Genomic DNA, 19,235 nt, shown 5'->3' on the forward strand with positions numbered 1-19,235 from the left:
ACCAATTGAACTTTAGGATGGAATTATTGAGTAGACATTATATAGAAGAGTTTCTCTTGTTCAAGTAAAGGTCTAGGCTGGGGAGACAAGTTTGAGAGGACTAAAGGTTCATACATGGCATATAAAGAAGGTCATGAGACGGGATGAGATCGTAAAGGGAGTGGTTCACAGAGACAAAGAAGGGGTCCAAGAACTGAGTCCTGATACTCCCCACAACTCAGCACCAGAGAGATAGAGAAACCAACAAAAGTAAAGGAGTAGTGGGAAAACTGACAGATATATTATTCTGTCACCTCTGAGTTTCTTGCTTTTTTTTTTTTTTCCTTCAGAACCGAATATTGAACCCAGGGGTGTTCTCCCACTGAGCTACATCTCCAACCCTTTTTAAGTTTTATTTTGAGTTAGAGTCTCACTAAGTTTCCCAGGCTGGCCTTGAAATTAGCATCTTCCTGACTCAGATTCCTGAGTTAGTGGGATTGCAGCTATACGCCAGCATGCACAGCCTCATTGCTAATTTTAATATTAAATGTTCATATGATTAGTATTATTGATAATCAACAACTGATTCTGGACTCCATCTAACTTTTTCCTACCTCCTTTTAAGGATTCATAAACCCTTTATCCCAAGTATGACCTAAACACAAGGTGAGATAGAATCTCTAAGTAAGAAGTATTTAGTGCTTATAGATGAATGGAGATGAGGGACTAACAGCATATTGGAATCGTCAAGGGTTTGAGAACATGCAGGAGTTTGGTGTAGTAGGTAATGTGGAGCAGATGCTCATTGTAGTCATAGCAGAAACACTGGGGCAATATCAAAATTGTGAGTCTAAATGATTAACCATGGAGATAAGAACTAAGAAAATTCAATTAAAAAACACGAATGTCTAAGTTACCCAATAAAAGATCTCTACATCAATAGTCTCTCTTGAGTTGTGGCTCAGCAATAGAACACTTGCCTAGCATGTGTGAGGCCCTGGGTTCCATCTTCAGCACCACATAAAAATAAATAAATAAAGGTATTGTGACTAACTACAATATATATATATATATATATATATATATATATATATATATACACACACACATACATACATACACACATATAAGGAGATATATATATATATATATATATATAAGGAGATATATATATATATCTCCTTTATTCATGGGGAATACATTGCAAAACCACAACATGTGCCAGAATCTCTAGATAGTACCACACACTTTACAAACTATATTTTTTCTTATAACACATAGCCATTATAAAGTTTAATTTATAAATTAGTCACAGAAAGAAATTAATAACAATAACTTATCATAGTTCTTAGCAACCTTACAATTTTTTTTTTTTTACGTTGAAAACTTTTGCCTTTTCACTTAAAATAAGCACCTTATAGCTTCTCTTTTGCCAGCTTTATTACCTTTGTGCTTTGGAGCCATTATTAAGTAAAATGAGGGTCACTTGAACACAAGCACTGCAATATTGACAGTCCGTCTGAAAATCCAGAGGGCTACTAAATGACTAATGGGGCGTAGTGCACACAAAGTGGACACAACGGACAGAGGGATGATTCACATCCTGAGCAGGAAGGAGAAGGAACATGGAAAATTTCATCGTGCTTCTCAGAATGGCATACAATTAAAACTTATCAATTGCTGATTTCTGGAATTCTCTATTCAATATTTTCAGACCACAGTCACCCTCAGGTAACTGAAACCATGGAAAGAAAAACCACCGATTGGAAGGGACTCCTGTATAGGAAACGTCTGTTGCATTACAACTTCTCTAACGTCATTCTGAAATAGAATCTTAGGAGATTTTTTAGTTGATTTTTTTTAAAAAGTATGTTGGCAGACATCTTTTTTTAAAATATTTTTTTAGTTGTAGTTGGACACAATATCTTTATTTTATTTATTTTTATGTGGTGCTGAGGATCGAACCCTGTGTCTTGCACGTGCTAGGCGAGCGCTCTACCACTGGGCCACAACCCCAGCCCTCCCAAAATCTCAGTACTGTTTTGCTATTTGTGTATTTATAGAACTAGTAAATAATGTTATTTTAATACTTTGTTGGTATCTATGACAATTTTCACAAATGGTCTATGTTTTCTCCATACATTTTCTGTCTAAACAGATATCTACTTAGTTCTTTAAAGGGAATTAAAGTAATTTTTTTGATGTTTCAGGACAAAATATTCCTACTCGTCTGGCAAAAAAAGGAACTGGGAGCTAAAAATAACCTAATTGGCTACCTCTGAGGATTAAATAAACTCCCAACTCTCCATTTTCATTGTTTAAAAGACAAATCTAAAGCATTTCATTGAGTTCTTAAAGTTAATTTTCACATTTTGTTCTCATTTCTTTTCCTAAGGTTCAACGAGAAAGTATATTTTAGTTTAAAAGAATCTGCAAAGTAATGACAACAACAAGTAGAATTTAACCCTCTGTGTGATATTTTAGTCAGCATAGGCTATCCATAATAAATAGTAGAAACGTCTGTGGCTAAGAGATTTATTAGGACTTATCATGAAAAACAAATGGTGTACAGGGGCCAGAGATTCTGATTTCTCTGTTATAGAAAAAGTAAGAAAGTTAGTGATAATATTAATGGTAATTACCAAGACTTAGCACCATTTGTGTGCCAGGGACTGTATCTGTATCATTTCTAACTGTTATAATAAGTCAACAAGGCAGTTATTTACTTTATCTTTTCTAAAGATAAAGAAATTGAGGCAGAGAGATTAAGCAATGTGCCCAAGGCCACATAACTAATAAGTAACAGCTGGGAACCAAGGCTGCTCTATTTCATTTACAAATAGTTTCAGGCATAGATGCTTTTTCTGCATCACGTAACTCTACAATGTATTACTTTATAAAATAGAAGCTTTTCAGACTTTTCTTATACAATGATTTAACTCAATAATAGTATGTAGTAAGTCAGACTTGAAATCTAGGAACACAAAGTCAATTTAAATATTTTCTTTTGTTTATAAGTATTTTACTTTTCCCCTGATTAGGGAGGAACAAAATTAACACTTAGTCCAATGTCTTTTTTGTTGTTATCACTGAGTGGCGGGATTTTCTTTTTTCCTCTTTCCACATTTATTTATTGGTACATTATACTTGTATGTAACAATGGGATTTGTTATTAACATCTTCTTACATACAAACAATATGACAATATAATGTGGCCAATTCCATGCCCCAGCACTTGCCGGTTCCCTACTCCTCCTACCAACTGGTCTCTTTTCTTTACTGATGTCCCTTTGATTTTCATGAGATCCCTGCTTCTGCCCCCACCACTCTTTTCCTTTTTCCTCTTTAGCCTCCACATATGAGAGAAAAAATATGACCTTTGACCTTCTGAGTTTGCCTTATTTTGCTTAAAAATAATGGTCTCAAATTCCATCCATTTTCCTGCAAATGGTATAATTTCATTTTTATTTATGGCTGAATAAAACTTCATTATGTATATATGCCATGTTTTCTTTATTCATTCATCTGCTGATGGATACCTAGGATGGTTCCATAGTTTTCAATATGTTTTAAAGCTTAATATCACACAATCATTTAAATGCCCATTTGAGTAGTGTCTGGTTTCTTAGATAAACATATATTGTCTCTCAGTCTTCCCCTGTTTCACTCCATAAATGGCTCTCATGATGAGAGCAGAGCACGGCCTAAGTGAGGAAGTGACAGGAAGAAGTTGGGGTCCTCAGGTCTTAGATCTTTTTCTTCCTTTGGCCTACTGGGTAATGGCATTTGTTTTGCTGCTGTTTGACCCAGAGTCACTAGAACCCAAGATCAGCTGCTGGTCAACTCAGGCAAGAGAAAGGGACAATTGTTTCTTGTCCTGACTGGTCAGGCTTACTCAACTGATTTCATAATTATTGGATAGAACCCATTTCCTTTTGTAAATCTTTCTTCCAGAATCGTGGCAGCATTGTTATCCCCTGTCTATGATTATCACCACTCCTGTGGCTTATGATCTATTGTCTCAGTATGGGTGAATGGGGGACCCAACAAACCCCACCCCACGTTGGGATGTTCAGATCCCCAAAATTCTCCTGTCACTGGTGGTACCTTGCAAGACTGGCCTTACTCAGTAGGAGGATCCCATTTTGCACTATTCTACATCCTTTCATGTGGAATCCCATTTTGCAGTGTTCTGCATCCTTTCATGTCAGCTATAAAGGTAAGGCCAACCTGTTCACAGGTATCTGCCGTGTCTCATGGGAGTAGTGAATTTGTAGGAAGGGAAGCATTCAAGTGAAAGACAAGATAACCCCTACAATGTTCTATTCTCCAAGTTGCCTACCTTTCTTGTCTTCCTACTGGTAAAGATCAGTTTAGCCCCTTTCACCTGGGAATAAACCAGAAAAGTATCTTACCAAGTTGGAAAAACTCAGTATTGGAGAATTCAATAATTCTATTCTTAGTAAAGTATTATTTTTTTGTAAACCTTGCACTATTTGTAAACTTCTCTAGCAAGAAAAGGTCTCTCAATACTTTACACCATCCTGTTAGTCATCCAAAATGTTGCCAAGACATTTAGGACTCAGATATTTTCTTCCTTCTCCTCTAATTCTCAATTTAACTGTGTCTTTGGTTTTGCTGCTGTTATTTATTTCTGTGTAATGAGGTTTCCATTATTATCAATGAGAGTTTGAAAATTTATAAAATTAATACCTTTGGATCATGGCTACTGATATTGTTATTTAATGATAATCTTAATCAGATGTTCTTTGTACAAAACAGTTTTTCACAAAGCAAGCACACAAGGATAAAGTTCAGGCCCAAGAGGGATTTTGACATTAGTTTCTACAAATCTCTTATTTTTCAAATGAAAAAACTGAAACTTGAGGCCCGCTTTATATTGCTAGTTGATTGCACGATTGTGTCAGGATTCCCTAGTCCTTCAGAGCACTTAGGAAATCATTTGTATAATTATTAATGTATAAACTGAATTTCTCCACCCCGGACACACACACGCGCGCGCGCGCGCAATTGAATTTTGTCAGGTTCAGGACTGTTTGTTTTGTTCTCTGCCACAACACCAATGCCAAGCACAAGCTCTTGAATATTATAGGTGCTTAATAAAACATTGTTATATAAAGGAATGAATGAATGGGTGGATGGACTCAATAGAATAGTGCAAATTCACCTGTGATTTGGATACCAGTGTTGGCTTGGGAGACATAAAGCTAAATAAGAGAGGGTACAGAAGACAGGCAGACAGAGAAACATATGGCTACAAAAGCCCAGAGGAATAATTCACTCTGGAAATGATGTTTTCCTGCTTCTGGATTGGTAAGACACCCCTAGGTAATATGGGCTGAAAGCCTAACCCTGGAGTTCTTCATCACTTGGACCCTAGACATAGAGCTCCTCTTAAGAACAGGCACAGCATTTCCCCCTAGACCACAGCATACTGCATTTCTGTTCAGTTTTAGTATAGAGGAGTGGCTCATAGTAAGTTAAAAATACACCAATGTGTCCACAGTTTCAGCAGAACAGATGACTCACAGTTCAAATCACATGAAGGGAAATAATTATAAGTCAGCTGTGAACTTATTGATTCCAGAATAATTTAAGGCACTAGCCTGCCTGGTTCAATGAAGACATTGGTGGAATCTTCTCCAAATGTGGTCCATAATCATGGGTAGAATTACTTTCCCAGTCTCCTTAGGATCCTTCTGATATTGCTATGTGGTGCTGCAAAGCTGAGGGGTTCCATAATAGTCAGGTTGAAGTCTTTTTCCCATTGAGGAGGGCACCGGAGGAGAGAAATGAGATTCCTTCTCCCCCATGTTTACATTCAAACTTCCAGTCAGTAGGAGTCAGAATTGGTGAGTAAAGCAGTACTCTGAGCTCTTTCTAGCCACTACACAAATTATTGTCAGAACATGTTCTAACCTCTAGTGAGAAAGTGCCAAGTGCCAGTAAAGAAGGATGAATACTCCCCAGGGGCACAAGTCCAACCCATCAAATTATATCACTATCCTCTCTTTCAGAAGGGTGCCAGACTGGTAACTAACTCCACCATATGACTCAGGTAAGGGTGCATATGCAGTTGTTAATATGGCTGTAGTGGAAATAGAAATAGCTTTATAGAATTAGGTCATCAGTTCTCTCACATTATTGTGGTTCAAATATTTCTAAGTGAATTTCTTCATATATAAATTTATCAATGAGCAGTGACTACCAACAGACTATTATCCATGGGTTAGTTGGACAATACAGGCCTTTGGTATAGAATAACTTCGAATGGAGCTAAATGAAAAGTTAGGTAAATAAGAAAAATAGCATGTCATATCCTAAAGAATGTAGCAGAGATGTTCAGTTTAAAACTCTTTTGTTACTAGAGATTTTAAAATCCTAAAGAACTGGAACAGTAAAGAATTTAAATTCTATGGCAGTCTCAACAATAAGAAGAGGGGATAGTTTTGCTGTAAGTTGGTTTTAGCTGACAGAGACAGGCAAAGTGGTCAAGACTTTGAAATTGAATGTATAGAAGTACTAAATCAAATGTATAGAGTTTTTATAACTCCTAGTAGTGGTCAATGTAGAAATAACACAAGAAAGCAAACAAAAAGAGTGCATTGACTTCATTGCATGGAGTACAGAAGTGTAACTGTGAATTGGGATTAAGAAGGAAGGGTTGCTCACAGAGTTTATTTGTACGTACTTGTATACATCATAATATATACATATTCACAATAATGGGGAATGGAGATTCTTGCAAAAGGATGACCAACAGGTAGCAGCAGTGGACATGTAAAATTATAAGCTGTCATTGGTTTGGTCCCAGTTGCACTGGTCCTTGTCCTGTTGTTGATGGCTACCACGAAAGTGGTAAAAGCCGATCAAATCATATTAACGTGTCAGAGAACCCAAGTATTTCATAGAGATCAGTGAACCATACTAATATTTGCATAAATGCAAAAAATAAAGTTATTTCGGTAATGAATAATTTAATTCATTATGTATTCTCAAAGTTCTTAAAAGTGAACTTTACAAACTTCTGACATGGAAAATATTTCTTATTTATCAAGATTCAACATATTTATTGGTTGAATGGTCCAATGGCATATGAAGCAAATGAGAGAGATTACCAGTGGAACCATTCTTTCTTCAATATTTAAAACATTTCCACACTCTAGAGATTCACATCTTTTCAAGAAAACAAGACTTTTGATAGTTCAAAGAAAGGTAAGCCAACAAATCCATGTTTATCAAGAACCAGAGTGACAACTAAAGCTTGAAAATGCCCAATTTGAAGTCATTCAAAAGGACTTAAAATTAGTGAGTTTTTTAAATCCTCGTCCATTGTCACCATTTCTTATTTACCTTAAAACACAGAATTAGCTACATGAAGAGAACAAAAAAGTAAATGTGGTGAAGTAGAAGCAGCAAGCACACTCTAAGGGTTGGCTATGGGGAAGACTGATTATCCCTTTTCCACACTCCGTTAATTTCATTTCAGAGTTAAGAGTATGCTACCACATCCTCCTCAAACTCAAATGACAAATTTTTACTACAGTTATAATATTTTTGATGCACTCTCATTCTAGTGTTCCATGTACCTTGTCTCTTAAAAATAGATTTTTTTTAAAAAAGATTGAACAAAACACTATAAGATTTTATGAGAAGCAGTTATTTCACGGTGCAGAGATCAAGTAAATCTTTCTTATGAAGATTATTTTTCATCAAGATCCTTGAATCGGGAAGAAATTTAGCCATACAGAATAGGAGAGTGTAATCTAGGAGAGAGCTGAGCCCAAGCAAAGACAAGTAGGCGACAGGCAAAGAACAAATCAGTCTAACTTGAGCTTACAGTGTGGGAAAGGGAAGAAGGGATAATCATGATGAGGGTCTTAAATTTGGGGTCAGAATAAGAAATTTGGGAAGCAATAAACTAGAGAATTCCAAAATCACTCCAATGAATTTGGAGACAGAGAATTAGGGTAATTTTCAACTCTGCACTTTTCAGCACAATTAACCCTCACAATACCTCGATAAATTAAAGATTAAGAAGTCAATTTTTAAAGAGAGAAAAGTGAGGTTCAAGCTAGCTAATACTTGTGTACATAGATACTTGGATAGAAGGTGACAAAGCTGGAGATTATGACCCCACAGCATATGCTCCTTCTACTATGCTACACTGACCCTGTTGTATTGACATCTTTAGTTTAGTAAGCATTCCGTCTGCCATATGACTGTGTCTTTGCTTCCCAAAAACATAGCACATGCTTGGCATATAGCATGTGATCAATAAGTGTCAGCTGAATCAAAGAATGAAAACCTAGCAACCTGTTGTCATGGTAGAACTAGAGCATGGGAGGGAGGCAAAGGTTTAAGATACTCAAGTTAGGAAGCCTTCTGCTGAGTTGTCACTGGTGTAGCTACAAGATAGAAGAGTTGAAAGGCATTTGTCATAAATTCAAATAGCACTTATTGAATACTTTGACTTCAAGCTAAGCAAAAGGGTACTTTTTCTTTCCACTCTTATTAAATGGTTGCTATCAACCCCAAAGAGATCAGATTATTGTCCCAAGAAGCCATCAGGGCCATGTAGGGAAGCACCTTCTTTTGAAAGTGTTTGCTCAGAATAACAGAGAGACACAGGAACTACCTCTTCTCCTTTCATATAGTTAACTCCAACATTGAACTTCCAATGTTTTATTAGCATAAAATAATCACAAATAACCATGCTGATTTCTGAAAATTACAAAATGAGTGTTTCTTGGAAGATCAGAGGATCACAATTCAAAATTTCCTTAAAAGGAACATTCCGTGGTTTTGTGATATATCTTCTGGAGATAATAGGACCAATGACCTCTGGTAATCTGTTTGGAGCTTGTAACTTGAAAATAGATTAATTGATGAGTGCCTTTGTTTTGCTCTAAATAATGGAAGTGTAACAGTGGGCAAGTTTTTAGAAAGGCATAAAAATGGTCATAAAAACCTTTTTCTGTCCTGTTGACAGTGATTCTGTAAAAACCAGTGACCAGGGACAGCAGGATGGGAAAAAATACGTATCACCTAGCACCAATTATCAGGGATTAGTAGACACTGTTTGATTGATTTAAATTACCTCCTGTTTGCCAGCTACAGGCATGAGAGATAATAGTGAAGGCAATTCAAATGCTCAAGTATCAAATTACAGTCACAAAAAGAGAATCTTGTGTCTATAACTTGGTGCAATTAATTCTCCCTCTTTAGTCAATGCTGATGAGCTTTAAAAATTAGAATCCTAGACAATAATAGAGCAAATAAATTTGAACATATAAAGCATACCAAGTAATGGAGCCATAAATGCTCACAAACAGAAGTAATAAATTTGTTTTAAATTGCCAAAATCATCTTTTTAGAGTATTTATTATATACATGACACTGTGATAAGCATTGTAAGGGTACAATCATGAAGAAACATTTTGGGGCTGGGGCAGATAATATAACCAAAGGTACATAAATAAGGTACAAAGCAGAAGAAATGTAAGTAATATTCTAGAGAGAACAAAGGAAGAAATTGCTTAAATACATTGGGCTAAATAAAGATGGTTCTTATGGAGAAGGTTGCCATTAAGTGGGGCTTTGAAGTTTAGGAAATATTTCACTAAGTGGAAAACAGAAGAAAATATTATATGCTGAGAATCAAGTATAGATTTAGAAGCAAAAAAGTACAGGATGCACGGCTTGCATATGAGTGGTATAGTGGAAGATATACCTACTGAGATAAACTGGAAGAAGATTATGGAGGGCCTGAAACTTTGTGCTAAAAAATGAGCAGTTTCAGCCAATCTTTCTGTGATAATGGAAATGTTCTATGTATGTACTATCCAATACGGTAGCCACTGGGTGTATGTGACCATCGAGCACTTAAATGTGGCTAATTCAACTAAGAAACTAAAAATTTAATTTATGTAAATACAAGTATCCACAGTGGCTAGCGGGTACCATATTGGGCAGTGCAGATAATGGCCACCATGTACATTTTTGCACAGGAGAGTGACATGATTAGAAAAGTGCTTTAGTATTAGTTTTGCTTCACACCAATAAAAATTTTATATTTATTTGGAGGGATAGTTCTCTGCAAATTACTTACTGCTTATGTAACAAAATCTTTACACAAAATCTTTAGTTTTATGATTTCATCTAGATGGAAAAACAGTGTGAAAGTTAATTAATTGTATTACAGAACAATTAATAGAAGAAATGTAGCTAAATAGCCTTGATAAAAACAGGAGCAGATGGTAAATTCTGGTAAATTTTAAAATTTTCTAACTCACCAATATGAATGGCTTATGACTGTTGAGAAATAACATATTTTATTCCTTGGATGGAAAGATATCTTACTCATCCTAGGCTGATTAATGTATGCATTACTAATACATTGTTCATAAGACATACAGTAAAGACATAAAAATAAGCCATGTAAACACTCGAAAGGGCATTCTGAAATATATGTGAGATTTAAAATTTTCAGGCCTCTAGGTTCACAGAATTGCTATTTGTCAATAATGATAAAAAGGAATAAAAATTCATAATGTGTTGTTTTCTGTGAAAACAAAATTTTTTAAAAAATTCATCTCATTTGTTTGCTTTTGTCTGGTGTGTCTATGGAACTTAAAAAAGCCTTTACTTAAAAGCATATGGCAGAATATTTATGAAAATGCTTCTCTATTTTACCTGCAGCTTTGAAATTGAGAAATTCCTTGGAATTCAAGTTGATGCCTTATTTACATCTATAGTAGCCAAGTTAGGCTGACCTGTTGACTGATGTAGACTAGATTTGTTGGAATTACAGATTTCCCACCAACAGGTAAAATATTTATGCCAAAGGATGCACATTGAAATTCTAATGAATTTGCAAATATGTTCAGGAAGCAAGTAGAAATTCCTCTCTTCAACTTACACAAGAGGTTGCCCAACATGAAGGCCAAATCTAACATGCAAATTAACTTTGGAGCTCAAATGGCTGCCATACACCAAGGGTTGTGGATGAAAACAGAGAGATGTGGTCAGTAAGCAGTGTATGCCAGGTCCCCTTCAGAGCAAGTTGTCCTGTAGCTCCTCTGGGATGCACAGAGTTCCTCACTGTGTATCTATTTTTGTAAGTTAGTAAGCTGCTTGAGTCCAATTGATTGTCTCCATTCTATCCTCAGACCAAAAGCCATGAAGTCATCCTTGATATTTTCTTTTTCTGTCACACACCATACCTCATCTGTTAAGAAATCCTCTTGATTTTATCTTATTCTATGTAGCTAGAGTCTAACCAGTTCTCCCTGCCTCTGCTTCCAATGTCCCAGTCCGTGCCTCTGCCATTTCTCTCCTAAGTCACAGTAGCCTCCCAACCGTTCTCCCAGCCGCAACCTCTGCTCTTCTACTTATGCCCAAACCCCAAAACAGACAATCCTTTTATTTAGTTTATGTTAGTCTTGGCTCAAAATTCTTCACTAATTTCTGGATTAATACAGAGTAAAAGTCCAAGAACATACAGCAGTTTACAAGTTCCTAAGTGACTTGGCTCCATTGCTTTCTACTTTTCTCTCCCCATTCCCGCTCCTGCCACATGAGCCTCCTTGCTGTTGCCAGAACATGCCAGAAATATCCACCCTAAGATATTTGAACTGACTGCTCCCTCAAGTTCTCAAATCTTTGCTGGAAAGTCATCTTCTCAATGAGGCTTTCACTAACTACCATATTTAAAACTGTAATCAGCAATCTGATTCTCCTTTACTTTTTCTTTCCTCATGGTATTTATCACTTCCTGACAACCATATGCTATACTAACTTATGACATCTTTTGTTTATATTCTCCTTCTAGATAGGTGCTCTAGATGTGTGTTTTTTCACCTTGTTTCTGGCAGTAGAGCAGGTATATAGTGGGTGCCTGAAACATAGTAGGTGATCAATTCATTGACAGAATGAACACTATCATCAGGAAACACTATTTTTTGTGACTTGTGTAACTTAATTTTGTATTTATAAACTATTATGTTTCTAGACATTAGGAAGACACCGCCTTAGCTAGATTTCCTCAGCACCTAAAGCTACTCTCCAATAAACAAACAAATAAACATAAGTTTGGAATCCCTATAAGTGGCATTAATTCTTTCAAGTCATCAGAGTGCAATTTTAAAAGACTTCAGTATGTTTGTCTTTTAAAGGATTACAATGCTTACTTTTTCCTGTTAGAGTAAGTTCTGAATTACTTTGGCTGAGTCCTAAGCATTCTATAAGTACAGATATAGATATGGGCCAGGCATTGTTCAAAGCACTAGGAATATAAACATTTCTAGGACATAGTCCCTGCCTGTGAGGAGCTAGAAGCAGTGAGAGAGACTCAGCTGTAAACAAAGAATTACCTACATATAATTACCTACATGTTTATAGCAGCAATTTGATTCTAAATGCAACAATAAAGTCCCAAGAATTGCAGATTAATTTTGAGAACTGTTCATTAAATGATAAACTAGCATGGAAGAGTTAGGAGGACAAAGAAGGAAATGAAAAGAGTGAGATGGTCTTGGGTCTGAATCCCATACTTCACCACCTTGTATTCTTAATGAGTAACTCCTTATCAAGTATGGTACACATACAGAAAAGCACAGTACCTATTTGTATAGCTGAATGAATTTGCACAAAATTAGCAACCCACGTGACCTTCCCCCAAATCAAGGAAGAAAATGTAAATTTTATATTCCCCCAAATCTCCTTGAGCTCCCTGTCACTTCTCTTTCTTATTGATAACCATTGTCCTGATTTCTTTCTCCCTGACCCCTGGAGGACTGGAGATTGAACCCAGTGGCTCTCTGAGCTATCTCCACCGTCCATTTTATTTTTTATGTTATTTAATTTTTGCTAAATTGCTTAGGGTCTCACTAAATTGCTGAGATTGGTCTGGAACTTGCAATCCTTCTGCCTCAGCCTCCCAAATTGCTGAGATTATGGGTGTGCACCATTATGCCTGACCATTGTCCTGATTTCTAAGGACAGCTTAGTTTTGCCTGTTTTTGCACTTATGTAAATAGAACCATAGAGAATGTATCAATTGTGTCAGATGCTTACTCACTATCATATTTGTGAACCTCATCCATATTGTTATGTATTCTTGTAGACTATTGATTCTTGTTGCTTATGGCCCTGTATTTTGTGAGTGTAATACAACTTCTTTATATATTTTATAATTGATGGCCATTAGGGTAGTTTCTAATTTGGGGCTATTCCAAATAGTGCTCTGTGAAGGATCTCATACATATCTTTTGGTGAATATATATATTTACCAAATATATGTACATATGTACATATTCAGCTTTAATAGTTATTTACTAATACTTTTCCAGAGTGGTTGTACAAATTGACATTTCCTCAGAGGGTCATGTGAATTTTGATTGCTCTATAGCCTAACTTTGATAACTACTGTCTTTTTCCAATATAACCATTCTGAGGGGTATACAGTGGTATCATGATATTAATTTTCATTTTATATATGATGACTAATAAAGTTATTATTTTTCATTTATTTGTTGACCATTTGAATTTCGACTGGGATATCATCTTTTTTGAAGTGTCTTCTTGAGTCTTTTGTCTATTTTTCTATTGGATCTCTTTTTTTCTTATTGAGTTTTAGAAGTTCTTTATATATTGAGTCCTTCATTGAATATATGTATTAAAAATATTTCACCTTTCAATAGGGTTCCTTTCATTATCTTAATTGTCTTTTGAGGAACAGAAGTTCTTCCTCTAAATGCACTTCAATTTATCATCTTTTCGTTATTAACACCTTTAGTGTCCTATTTAAGAAAACTTTACCTGCTGGTTATAAACTTCTTCTCCTCTGTTTTCTTTTAAAAGCTATGAATTTACCTTTTATATTTAGAACTAAAATCACATGGAATTGATTTTTGAGTATTGGGTTAGATCACTCTTTATCAGTGTAATCTAAAATTTAGTTTTGATTTCTTCTATCCAAAAGAGGGAAACAATGCCTGTGTCAACTTATCATGTGGTTTAAATGAGACAACATGATAAAGGGCTTTGTACTTTAAATCCCAAAACGTGTAAGACACTGCATTATACCCTGTGGCAGATGCAAAGATAAATCCCTTGCAAAAGTCACTGATGGCCTATTAAAAGACAGAATTGGGGAAATAATCATTCTGTAAGACAGAATAGAATAAATACCACAACAGAGTCATAAATAAAAGCATGATCATGGAAGAACAGCAAAGGTATAGACAATGGAGCTGGGCACCATGACACGCTGCAACCCAGTGACTCCAAAAGCTGAGGCCTGAGAATCACAAGTTGGAGGCCAGTCTCAGCAATTTACCAAGACTCTGTCTCAAAATAAAAAATAGAAAGGGCTAGTGGTGTAACTCAGTATTAGAGCACCCTTGGGCTCAATCCCTCAGCACTACAAACACAAGAATGGACAGTGGAGGAAAAAGGAATTGTGAAAAAAAAAAAAAAAAAGGACCCACATTAAAAAAGAAATGACCCAAAGTATGATTAGGCAAGGGAGATGGAAATTAAATTATGATGGAGTTGTTTTAATGTGTAATTTTATCTATTAAGATAAAATTAAGAATAAAAATATAGCTCCTTATTAGAGAGAGTGTGGTAGAACTGGAACTTTCATCAACTCAAAATACAGCTTATGGTACTACAAATGGATCAGATCCTTTTGGAAACATAAAAAATAAGAACTACAAAATGTGTTTTCCATTTTATCCATCAATTACACTTTTGGAAATTTATTTTAAGGAATAAACACATGTAGAAAATTATGCACAGAGTTTATACCAGAATTGCTTATAGTAGCATAGCAGTAGAAGCAAAAGTGTAACATAGAGGATATGGTTATATAGTCTATGTCGAAGTATTTTGAGGAGCTCTTATAAACCCATTTTTAAAATTAGCTACACAGAGCATAGAAATGTGTGTTATTACAGTGTTATGAAAAGCTACATATCTGGGAGAAAAGCTAGAAGGGGAAGCAGCTAAAATACAAATAGTGTTTGTGCATGGAGACAAAGTTGAAAGAAAGTTTATTTTTAAAACTTTCTGGTTAAGTGCTTTTTTAGTCACATGCATGTTTGTTTGACATTGTCCTTTGTGTACCTGCTGTAACAGTCCTCTTTCACAAATCTGCTTCTTTCATATATTGAAACAAAACATTCATCTATGCTTAATTAAGTAAGTTCATCTCTTCCTCTTGAACAGGGAACCCTTTAGTCTTAGCCTTTGTACTTCTAGTTCCAAACAGGTTTGGAATATAGAAGGTTATTTCATAAATGTTTGGAGAATGCTTAATTATTGAATAGATAGGTGATGTAGGACTTTCCACATTATAGCTATTTTTTTGTATCAGAAAATATTATGTTAAAAAATTCTAATATTTTAAGACATTATAGAAGAGTTTTCAATCTCCTAAACTCTAACCCAAGAAATCCTAGTGATCTTTTGGACCTAGAATCTCGTGTCTGTTCAGTGCAGGGTGAAAAAAAAAAAATAGAACATAGGGAACTCTCCCTCTGATTGAAGATTTGTGTTACACAACATTATTCTAGCCAGTGTTTACCCTAAATTTCACAGGCTAGCCTGTACATTCTATATTTACTAAGAAAAGTAAAAGCCTTCTGAAAGACTCCTAAAAAGAACACTTGTAATTAGTATTTTTCTATGCAAAAATGTTTTCAAATTTCTCACAGACACAAATGGTCTGGTGCATTAAAACTTAATAAAGGAGATAGAATAATTAGGAAAGAGATAACTGTTTTCTGTGCTACATGAGAGAAATTCAACACTCACAAGTATAATAATTAGGAATGGTGTCTTGCCTGTACAACCTCTTACACCAAGGATTTTCAAACATAAAAGGACTTTGAGCAATTGAAAAATCCACCGAGATAAATTTGTCACCACAATTGTTTTTGGTAACACATTTTTCTCCAAATATAAAAATAACATCTGCTGAAAAAACAGAAAGGAAGGAAGGAAATTGGGAAAGAAGGATGAAATGACCCTTAGAAAACGGTGAAAGGTCCAAAGAAAACTTGATGATAGGTATTATGATGATGATGATTTAAGCGATAAGGACATATGGGGCTTAAATGGCAGTTGCACTGACACTTATTGAGAATAACCTTGAAATTAGGCTCTGGGAATCTTGGTTACTTCTTTTACATGAAAGGAATCATACATCCACTACAGATTGTTTTAAATATGACACATGCATAAATTTGTAATAAACTATACCTTATGTATAATTCTTAGAACAATTCCTGATTTATAGCAAGTTTTTATTGTGTGTTACAGCCCAATTTATCATGGCATCATTACTATCAACCAGACTGGTACTTATTTTTTAAAAAATATTTATTTTTTAGTTGTACATAATACCTTTATTTTATTTACCTATTTTCGTGTGGTACTGAGGATCGAACCCAGGGCCTCACACATGCTAGGCAAGCACTCTACCGCTCAGCCACAACTCCAGCCCCAGACTGGTACTTATGATTGATCTCCTTAGGCTCCCATGTGGGGGCAAGGGACTGCAACATGAGAAATAGTTTGCATTTTTTGTCAAAATTGCCACAGTTAGATTATAGATGGCATAAATATCTGTTAGGAGTAGAAGAGGGTATGAGCTTTAGGCTCCAACTCTCCTGGAGGGTTGAAGGAGCACTGGCCTGGGTACAGAGTCCTCAGGCCTTTTTTGTGTACATGCATAAATGGTTCCTCCTTACAGACACTTGAATAATAGAGTAGAGCAGGCTGAGATGTGTGTCAGCAACCTGTGTGTCAGCAGTGAGACTTTCTAGGGATGGCTCAGGGAAACATTTCTACCCAAAGCCTCCTCCTCAAGGATGTCCAGCCCTTTGGAAGTCCTACTCATCTTTCCCATGGCCACTTCTATTTCCTCTGCCATTTCCACAGAATAGATCTAGATCCTCAGACCCTGATTCCAAACTGACAAAGTTCATTTTGATTTTCATATTTAATGTGTCATATTTAATGATATATTCACATATGCATGTGTCATATTTAATGATATATTCTTGTTTATGTCTTTTTCTTTATATTTTTGTTTTTCTGCTACTTGTTTATCACTCTCTGATGTTGATGTTGTTTATGCATTTTTATTTATTATTGTTCACTTGCACTTCTACTTTTTTTTTCTCCTCCCCCCGATCCCTGCAGCTAGGGATGAAATCCAGGGCCGCAAGCATGCCAGGTAAGCTGAGCGACAGCCCAGCACCTAAGTGCTCTTCTTACATACTCTCCAGCAGAACTAAAGTTCCTTGAAGGCAGCTATCATGTCTGCCTTAGTCACAGTCAGATCTTAAAACCCAGCACACTTTCCCAAAGGGCGACCAGAAGAGACATTTTAAATAAGGCTTCTTTAGTGGACAAGATCTTTTATATTTTTAAAACTCAAATGTGCTCAAAATCAAAGTTTCAGCTATTTGAACAGAATTTGAAATGGAGACAACTGTAATTGTAATAAATGTAAATCAATCTTAGTTTGTGTAACCTTATTCAGTCATGACCCATTTATATTTTTATCTATATGCAGTATATTCAGCACAGGGAATGACATATTAGCTTTCTCATGACAAGAACCTGTTTAGTGTTCCTTGACCATTTCCTTCCCTCTCTTCCAAACCCTCAGCCTGGCTTTTAAGCCCTGTATATCCCTCTGAGGGAACACATTCACTTTGTGGAAGTACTTATGAACATCTTACCTTTTTCGCTCATCTCTCTCCACCCTGAGGCACACCAAAAAGCACTGTCAGTGCCTAATGCTACACAAATGTTTTTGCTACATCTCCATCTGCTACATTTTTCAGGCTATCTACAATTTGTAGTGCAACAAATTTGTTTTGGTACAGGGGATTGAACTCACAGGCGCTTTACTACTGAGCCACATCCCCAGCCTTTTTAATGTTTTATTTAGAGACAAGGTCTTACTGAGTTGCTTAGGACCTCACTAAATTGTTGAGGCTGGTTTTGAACTCTCAATCCTCCTGCCTTAGCCAAAAGGCTGGGATTACAAGCATGCCCCACCACACCTGGCCATTACTTACCTAGCTATAATAAAAGACACTTAGAATTGTGCATCCATTCAAAGAACCAGGAGAGAGAGATGTGAAATGTGCTCTGCCATATTTTTGTCTGGAAAGGATGGCCTTGAAGACCCCTACAAGAAGGGGTCTCTTCAGTCCTGTGTGCTTCACTTCTACTGTGTCTGCTCACAAAGTAGGCCTTCATACCATGGACCCTGGAACTTTTTAAGTACTGTGTCAAAGTGAAGAGACAGCTCCCACTCCTTCTGTAGCTTAGTCTTAAGTAAGGGAGAAAAGTGAAACCTGGGGCTGTAAGTGATGTGGCACATTCTACGAGCAGACACCAATTTCCATGAATTGAAATACGTGCCTCATTTAAGTCTACCACATGACACAACGTTGACACATGGTTTCACAAGTGTCCTCAAAACTTCATTTACCTTATAAAACTCAACTAATTAATTTTTGAGTTCCCTTTCTTGGGTAAAACAAAGTTTCAGCTATAGTCAAGCTTGATTAGAAGTTGCTTATGTGACAAGACATAGAACAACAACAACAACAAAAAGTTCCGCAAAGATGAACTTGAAACAGTCTTTTTTGTGTGTGTGGTGGTGGGGGGCGGGGGGCGGTACTAGGGACCTAACCCAAAGGCACTTTACCACTGTGCTACATTCCCAGTCATTTAAAAAAAAATTTTTTTTTTAGTTGTAGTTGAACACAATACCTTTATTTTTATTTTTATGTGGTGCTGAGAATGGAACCAAGCGCCTTGCGCATGCTAGGCGAGCACTCTACTACTGAGGCACAACCTCAGCCCTTCCCAGTCCTTTTTTAATGTTTAATTTTTAAGACAGGGTCTCTCTAAATTGCTTAGGCTGGACTTAAACTTGTGATCCTCCTACCTCAGCCTCCGCAGCAGCTGGGATTACAGGCCAGGACCACCTATTTTGAAGCAGTTGGAGTGTTGTTTTCTCTTTCACCCAGGTCCCAGATGCCAGCACCCATCTGGAGCATCCTATCTCTCACACAGCCTCCCACAGAGTCAGGCCTTGCATTCAGAAATCATATTCCCAGAGGGCATGGACCATTTCTCCAACAGGCAATGAAAAGATATCTTAATGGAGACATGAGTCATCTTGGGAGCAAGCAGGAGGA

The sequence above is a fragment of the Marmota monax genome, unplaced genomic scaffold, assembly GCF_021218885.2.
Source record: "Marmota monax isolate L192 unplaced genomic scaffold, Marmota_monax_Labrador192_F-V1.1 WCK01_AAM20220418_F8-fsc00046, whole genome shotgun sequence".
NCBI classification, from domain to species: Eukaryota; Metazoa; Chordata; class Mammalia; order Rodentia; family Sciuridae; genus Marmota; species Marmota monax.